Below are 9000 nucleotides of genomic sequence, written 5' to 3'. Positions count from 1 at the left end.
AACCAACAACAACAGAAAACTAACTGAGCTGACGTGTATTAAATGGGATAGTCACAGATCCAGGGCCATGTACAGTCCCAATTCTACTCCATGTAGGGGCCTTAAGGAGTATATCTGGCAGACGGGGCTACTCCAGCCCCCATAACAATGAGCAGCCATCAGACAGTGGCAGCCACCATTTCCCTGCTCCTTCTAGTGCAGGCATGCAGAGGTGAAGGCATGCTCCCCTGACCTCAGGAAACATGTCAGGATTCCAACTCCTGGAGATGCCATGTGCATGTGAATTTAAAAAACAAAAGAAAAAAAGACTTATTTGTTTGGGGGTGGGGGCAGAGCAACCCAGTAACCAAGGAATTGGAGTGAGCCAATAGGATCCATGATGATTCTTACAATGTGGAGCTAAGCCGAGTCACATACACCAGTGAGGAGAGCAGGAGTGCCACCCCAGGGTGTGCTTTGCTTAACTCTTAGAGATAATTTCATTTCTATTTTTTAAAATCCTCTTGGTACAGTTGCTGATAAGCTGATCTGCTGCCCAGAAAAACCCCATGTGAAAATCTAAGATCATTTAAAAATTATGTCTGTTAAGCTCTCCTTTTAGCAACTGGAATCTGATTGAGCTGGACAACAAACATATATTGAGTACTTACTGGGTCCCAGGCATGCTGAGCTGCAAACCTCAAAACTCAATTTCAAGCCCAGCTCTGCACTAGAAGGAGCAGGGAAATGGTGGCTGCCACTGTCTGATGGCTGCTCATTGTTATGGGGGCTGGAGTAGCCCCGTCTGCCAGATATACTCCTTAAGGCCCCTACATGGAGTAGAATTGGGACTGTACATGGCCCTGGATCTGTGACTATCCCATTTAATACACGTCAGCTCAGTTAGTTTTCTGTTGTTGTTGGTTTTTTTGAAGGTAGAATCTTGCTCTGTCCCCAAGGCTGGAGTGCAGTGACACGATCTCAGCTCACTACTACCTCTGCCTCCCGGGTTCAAGAGATTCTCCCGCTTCAGCCACCTGAGTAACTGGGATTATGGGTGTACGCCACCATGCCCAGCTAATTTTTTTGTATTTTTACAAAATACAAAAGAGATGGGGTTTCACTATGTTGGCCAGGCTGGTCTCAAACTCCTGACCTCAAGTGATCTGCCTGCCTCAGCCTCCCAAAGTGCTGGGATTACAGGTATGAGCCACTGCACCTGGCCTGTGAAGGGCCTTCCTTAAACGCAGAGGTGAGAGGCTCCAGCCAAGCCTGAGTAGCCAGGGAGCGTTCTGTATGAATCAGGAACAGCAAAGGGGTCTGAGGCATGAGGTCTAGTCAGCTCCAGGACTTGTCTGGATTCAGCACCTTGCAAGTGGACCACCTGGGAAAGGCAAGTCTAAGTGGGGAAGGGGAAGAAGCAAATTCTGCCCCCTTTTGTCCACTGCTGGGGTGAAAAGACATGGGTGAGGGAAGCTGATCAGAGTTGACTGGTAATAAGTTTTTAATGAAACCCATGAAGCAGTGAATTTAGATATAATTATGCATACTATTTTAGGAATTATTAAATATTAATATTAAATAGTCAATAATTTAATACATATTTGTTTACATTTTTAAAATAATTTATAAATATTAAATAACTTAAATAAATATTATAAATTATTATTTCAAATATGTAGGTTACTTTTTAACTTCAAAAAAAGTTGTGCATTCTTGAACATGAAAAAGATTTCTAGTTGGAACTCCTGGAACCAACAATGTTAGCTGTTCCTTTTTTTTGACAAATATGTTTGTGAAATAGTATGTTGTAAACATTTATGAAATCATTACATTGTATCTCTTAAATATATACAATTATTATTTATCTATTGAAAATAAAAATCTAAACAAACCTATAATGGGGCAAATATTTCCTATGGAGGAATATACAGTAGGATGGACTTCCTCTTTTAAAAAGTAATTGGGCTGGGCACAGGGACTCACGCCTGTAATCCTAGCACTTTGGGAGTCCAAGGTGGGCGGCTCATGAGGTCAGGGGTCGAGACCAGCCTGACCAACATGGCGAAACCCTGTCTCTACTAAAAATACAAAAATTAGCTGGATGGGGTGACACGTGCCTGTAATCCCAGCTACCCAGGAGGCTGAGGCAGGAGAATCGCTTGAACCAAGGAGTCAGAGGTTGCGGTGAGCCGAAATTGCACCACTGCATTCCAGCCTGGCGACAGAGCAAGACTCTATCTCAAAAAAAAAAAAAGTAGCATTTTCAGGAGCACACTTAGAATGGGGAGCTCTGCCCAGCTGATATGTGGTGGGCATTGCTGGGCTGACCCTCTATCTCAGAGACCACAAAGCAAAGAAAACAAAAGGAATCCAGAGCCCTGGTGACCATATTTGGCTGGTGGAAGCATCACTAACAAGCAACTTGCCCTAAGAATTAGACAAGCCTAGAGCCCTCTTCAGCCTTCGGAGTGAGCCACAAATCTCCACACTTCCAGAGATGAACACTCCCAGTGCTTTCAGAGCCCAAAGCATTCTGTCTGGATTTCCTCTCTCCCTAGTGCTTTGACTTGCTGGTCCCACAAACCCATCTTCTGAGCTCTGACCCTTCCCATCCCCCACCACACAACTACTAGCCTTCTATTGTCACTCTTCCAATCTCAAGAGGTCCCCATTCTCCTCCAATGGATGCCCCCCAAGACTATGAGAAGATGGCTGCTTAACTATTATGAATGCATCCATTTACACCTTGGCTAAGTATGCTTTCAGCTAATTCATTCAATAGACTTTGTGTGTGTGTGTGTGTGTGTGTGTGTGTGTGTGTGTGTGTGTGTGTGTGTTTTCTTTGTGCTAGGCCAGGTGTAAGCCTACAGAGTCTGGAGAGTTAGGCAGGGACTGGGTCTGCCCACATGTGTCTGCCAGCTACCAAAAAGAAAAGGCAGCCCTGATACATGGCAAAGTACAGCCATCACAGGATTAGACCTGAATATCTACTATTACTAGGTTCTTTGCTAGAGATTGAAAACACATTGGCAAGCAAGACAGCTCATTTTCTCAAAGAGTTTACAGCCTGGTGAAAAAGACAGGCAAGAAAGGGCACTTAAGCTTCATAATGGTGAACATTATTGTATTAGGGTTCTCCAGAGAAACAGAAATATATATATATATACACACACATTCACACACACACTCACAATTCCCAACTTGTGGTAGTTCCACTTATAACTTTTGACTTTACAATGATGTGAAAGTAGAAATGTACTTTGAATTTTAAATTTTGATTTTTTTTCCTGGGCTAGTGATAGGTAGTCCAATAGTCTCTTGCAATTCTGGGCAGTGGCAGTGAGCCGTAACTCCCAGTCAGCCACACTATCATGAGGGTAAGCAATGGATATTCCACAGTGTACTGCATTGCCAGATGGTTTTGCCCAGTGCTAGGCTAATGGCAGTGTTTTGAGCACGTTTAAGGTAGGCTATGCTAAGCTATGATGTTTGGTAGGTTGGATGTATTAAATACATTTTGACTTATGATGTTTTTGAGTTAATATTTCAACTTACGATGGGTTTATCAGAACATAACCCTAGCATAAGTGGAGGAGTATCTGCGTGAGCACACACACACATACACACACACGCACACACACACTCACAATCAGCCCTCTTTATCCATGGGGTCCACATCCATGAGTTAGACCAACCATGGATTGAAAATATTCAGAAAAATAATCGTGTGTGTACTGAACATGAGCATATTTTTCCCCTATCATTATTCCCTGAACAGTGCACTATAACAACTGTTTATATAGCATTTACATTGTTTTAAGTATTGTAAGTAATATAGAGATGACTTAAAGTATACAGGAAGAGAATTGTCTATTCATGTCCTTAGCCCACTTTTTGATGGAATTGTTTTTTTCTTGTTGATTTGAGTTATTTGTATACTCTGGATATTAATCCTCCATTGGATGTATAGATTGTGAAGATTTTCTCCCACTCTGTGGATTATCTGCTAACTCTGCTGATTATTTCTTTTGCTGTACAGAAGATTTTTAGTTTAATTAATTCCCATGTGTTTATCTTTGTTTTTGTTGCATTTGCTTTTGGGTTCTTGGTCATGAAGTCTTTGCCTAAGCCAATGTCTAGAAGGGCTTTTCCAATGTTATCTTCTAGAATCTTTATGGTTTCAGGTCTTAGATTTTTGCATAAGGTGAGAGATGAGAATCCAGTTTCATTCTTCTACATGTGGCTTGCTGATTATCCCAGCACAATTTGTTGAATAGGGTGTCCTTTCTCACTTTATGGTTTTGTTAGCTTTGTCAAAGATCAGTTGGTCTTAGGTATTTGGCTTTATTTGTGGGTTCTCTATTCTTTTCCATTGGTCTATGTGCCTATTTTTATACCAGTACCATGCTGTTTTGGTGATTATGGCCTTATAGTATAGTTTGAAGTCAGGTAATATGATGCCTCCAGATTTGTTCTTTTTACTTAGTCTTTGGCTATGCAGGCTCTTTTTTTGATTCCATACGAATTTTAGGATTGCTTTATCTAGTTCTGTGAAGAATGATGGTAATAGTTTGATGGGAATTGCATTAAATTTGTAGATTGCTTTTGGCAGTATGGTCATTTTCACAATATTGATTCTACCCATACAACTGGCCAAGAAGCTTATGGAAAAATGCTCAACATCATGAATTATCAGGGAAATGCAAATCAAAACCACAATGCATTTCCCTGATAATTAGTGGTGTTGAGCATTTTTCCATAAACTTGTTGGCCATTTGTATGGGCAGAATCAATATTGTGAAAATGACCATACTGCCAAAAGCATCAAACTACTTACCATTGTTCTGTGTGCAAATCAAAACCATAATGCACTGGGCGCAGTAGCTCATGCCTGCAATCCCAACACTTTGGGAGGCCGAGGCAGTGGATCACCTGAGGTCAGGAGTTTGAGATCAGCCTGGCCAACATGGTGAAATCCCATCTCTACTAAAAATACAAAAATTACCTGGGCATGGTGGCAGGCACCTGTAATCCCAGCTACTCAGGAGGCTGAGGCAGGAGAATCTTTTGAACCTGGGAGGCAGAGGTTGCAGTGAGCTGAGATCACACCATTGCACTCCAGCCTGGGCAATAAGAGCCAAACTTTGTCTCAAAAACAAAAGCAAAAACAAACAAACAAACAAAACAAAAACTCACCATGTGATACCACGTCACTCCTGCAAGAATAGCCATACTTTAAAAATAAAAAAATAATAGATGGTGGCGTGGATGCAGTGAAAATGGAACACTAATACGCTATTGGTGAGAATGTAAACTAGTACAACCACTATGGAAAACAGTGTGGAGATTCATTAAAGAACTAAAAGGTCTACCATTTGATCCAGCAATCCCACTACTAGGTATTTACTCAGAGGAAAAGAAGCCATTATGTAATACAAAAAATATACTTGTACATGGATGTTTATAACAGCACAATTTGCAATTGCAAAAATATGGAACCAGCCCAAATATCGATCAATCAACAAGTGGAGGCCGGGCGTGGTGGCTCAAGCCTGTAATCCCAGCACTTTGGGAGGCCGAGACGGGTGGATCACGAGGTCAGGAGATCGAGACCATCTTGGCTAACATGGTGAAACCCTGTCTCTACTAAAAAATACAAAAAACTAGCCAGGCGAGGTGGCAGGCACCTGTAGTCCCAGCTACTCGGGAGGCTGAGGCAGGAGAATGGCATAAACCTGGGAGGCGGAGCTTGCAGTGAGCTGAGATCTGACCACTGCACTCCAGCCTGGGCAACAGAGCCCATCTCAATAAATAAATAAATAAATAAATAAATAAATAAATAAATAAATAAAATAATGGCATTCGCAGCAACTTGGATGGAATTGGAGACTATAGTCTAAGTGAAGTAACTCAGGAATGGAAAACCAAACATTCTATGTTCTCACTCATATGTGGCAGCTAAGCTATGAGGATGCAAAGGCATAAGAATGATACATTGGACTTTGGGGACTTGGGAGGAAGGAGAAGGGATGGTGAGGGATAAAAAACTACACATTGGGTACAGCATATACTACTCAGGTGATGGGTACACCAGAATCTCAGAAATCACCACTACAGAACTTATTCATGTAACCAGACACCACCTGTTCCCCAAAAACCTACTGAAATGAAAAAATTAAAAATTAAAAATAAAATTACCTATAAAAAATAAAAATGAAGTATACAGGAAGATGTGCATAGGTTACATGCAAATATTATGCCATCTTACGTAAGTGACCTGAATATCCACAGATTTTGGTATCTGAAGGAGGTCCTGGAACCAATCCTCCATGGATGCTGAGGAAGGACTGTTATTTATATAAACATAATTCATTATAAGGAATAATCACATAATGATGAAGGCAGGCAGACCTAAGATCTGTAGGGTGAGCCAGCAAGCTGGAAACCCAAGAAATCCTTGGTTTAGCTCCAGTCCAAGTTAGAAGGTGACCCAGGAGAGTCAATGGTGTCATTTTCATCCAAAGGCCAGGAAGCTGGAGACCCAGGAGGAGACAAGGTTTCAGTTCAAGATTGAAGGCAGGAAAAAAAGTCTATGTTCTATTTGAAGGGTGTTAGGAAGAATTCTCTCTTACTCACAGGAGGGTCAGCCTTTTTGTTCTATCCAGGCCTTCAACTGATTGAGTGAAGTCCTCCCGCATTAGGGAGGCAATCCACATTAGGGAGGCAATTTGAGTCCCCTGATTCAAATGTTAACCTCATCCAGACACACCCGGAGTAATGCTTGACAAAATGTCTGGGCACCCTGTGGTCCAGTCAAGTTGACATATAAAATTAGACATTACTGTCATAGTGTGTGGTAAGTACAGGGCATCCCAGGAGCACCCAGGAGGGCACCTAGATCAGCAGGGCTTTGCTGATTAGGAAGAAACACACTTAAAATTAAAGTCTATATGTGGACTCCTCATCTAGAGGTTCTCAGCTGGTGCACAGGGAATTCTTTCATGGATGTGCTATCAGTTCTTCACTGGTATGTAGAACTCATTTAACTGCAGCTGAGTATTCCCATAGCAGGGCCATCTCTTCAGACAGAAGGTGACCTGGGCTGGCTGAGCAGCTTGCTGTGGAGCGGGTGCCATGGCTGTGGGTAAGAGGGGAGAAGTGGAGCACAGTCAAGTTCCCTGCAAAGAGAGGACTCTGCATGCTGGGCCATAGGACGACTGGGCCCCAGAGTATAGGAGAGGTAGCCCAGGCAGCAACCATTCTGTTCCAACAGCCAATTGTGCTGAAGGGGCCATTGGGACAATCACTGTGCTATTATATTTTGTGGTAAGGTTTGTGTTGCAAAGCTTGTTGATTGGTGTTGCATTGTTTTCATCTTTCAGTGCTTCACCAAACATGCTGGTATTAAGAAGAATGCTGTGATCATCAAAAAATTGAGAGTTGCTACATTACATTCTAAATCACAAAGAAGCAAAGGTGTCATTTTCTGTTTCCAACATCAGTAACAACAAACAGTTCGGTCTGAGCCCATTATGTGTGTCTTCCTTGCTCTGAGAGGGCAAAAAGTTCACCTTAAGAAAGAATGTAGGCAAACTTTTCCTTGCTGTAAATGACAAAGCAATTTCTCTACCCATATTTTGAAAAATTGTTTTCATTATGAGTTTGACTTTACTCCTACTTTCTGAAGGAAGGGCACAGGAGATACTAACAAATTCTTTGGCATTGCAGGCAACAAATTATCCACAAAAACTTTCAAGGCAAGAGCCCTGAGCAAACAACTCATGGCCAAGAGCCTTGCAAGTTGGCCCCCCACCGAGGAGGAGAAAAGTGATTTCTTGCCAACCAAGGTTGCTTATACTCCCACATTTAGCATCCTCAGGTGTGGTGTTTAGCAGCCACTTCCCAGGCTGGAAAGCTTTGAAGACTGTCCTCTTTGGAGATCCAGACATTGATTTTGAAAAAGCACCATGCTGCACTAGCCCTGAATGCCCCCCGAGATGGGCTTTCCCATCAGCTCACAAAGACGATCTAGTCTGAAATGAGGAGCTGCCAGAGTGTGTCTCAGGGCACTGAGAAGCATCTAAGTACAATGGGCTTTCAGAGTGGCAAAGGTACTTTAAAGCCATAAAGGGTCTTAGGAAATAGCATTTCTCTCTCCAAATGCTCCTAAAAAAGTTATGTAAGTCAAGTCCACCATCAAGTCCAAGTTCGTATTAATTTACTGTTGTCAAGTTAACCCAGCTCAGCACCAGCTCCTCCACTGCTGAGCCCACACCTACATGGAATTGTTTCCACAGAGTAAGGGCAGATGTGAACCCTCACTCAATCGCCAGGGATTTGCATACATTCTCACATTAATTCTCACAATGTATTTATAAGATACTTATTAAAGCTACTTATTACTTTCCTTGTGGTAGGGAAATATTTGGGAATAGTAACCTTTTCCCTCTTCAGTTTGTTTTCACTCCCTCTCTCCCATCATGGCCAGGCCATTTAGGAACCATGACATTGGAAAGGGAATGAAAGAAGCATTTCTATGCTGGTTTCTATAAACCAGTGATACTGGAGAAAGGAGAGGACCATTGGCATTTCCAAAATGTTTGAGGGTTTACTCTTTTTTTAAAGCAGGAATTCTCTTTTGCATACCTGCCACACCTTCTCTCCACTAGGAGAATGGGAAGAGAGGATGGTGAAGTAAGAATAGCCTTTGGGTCCAGGCACAGTGGCTCATGCCTGTAATCCCAGTATGGGAGGCCAAGGTAGAGGATCACTTGAGCCCAGGAGTCCAAGACCAGCCTAGGTAACATAACAAGATCTTGTCTTACAAAAAAAAAAATTTACCAAGTATGGTGGTGCATACCTATAGTTCCAACTACTTGGGAGGCTAAGGTGGAAGGATTGCTTGAGCCCAGGAGCTCAAGGCTGCAGTGAGCTATGATTGCACTACTGTACTCCAGCCTGGGTGATGGAGCGAGACCCTGCCTCTAGAAAATAAATAAATAAATAGAAAATGAGCTT

This window comes from Piliocolobus tephrosceles, chromosome 5 (assembly GCF_002776525.5).
Source record: "Piliocolobus tephrosceles isolate RC106 chromosome 5, ASM277652v3, whole genome shotgun sequence".
NCBI lineage: Eukaryota > Metazoa > Chordata > Mammalia > Primates > Cercopithecidae > Piliocolobus > Piliocolobus tephrosceles.
The sequence above is the reverse complement of the archived record's forward strand: the minus strand, read 5'-3'. Positions refer to the sequence as shown.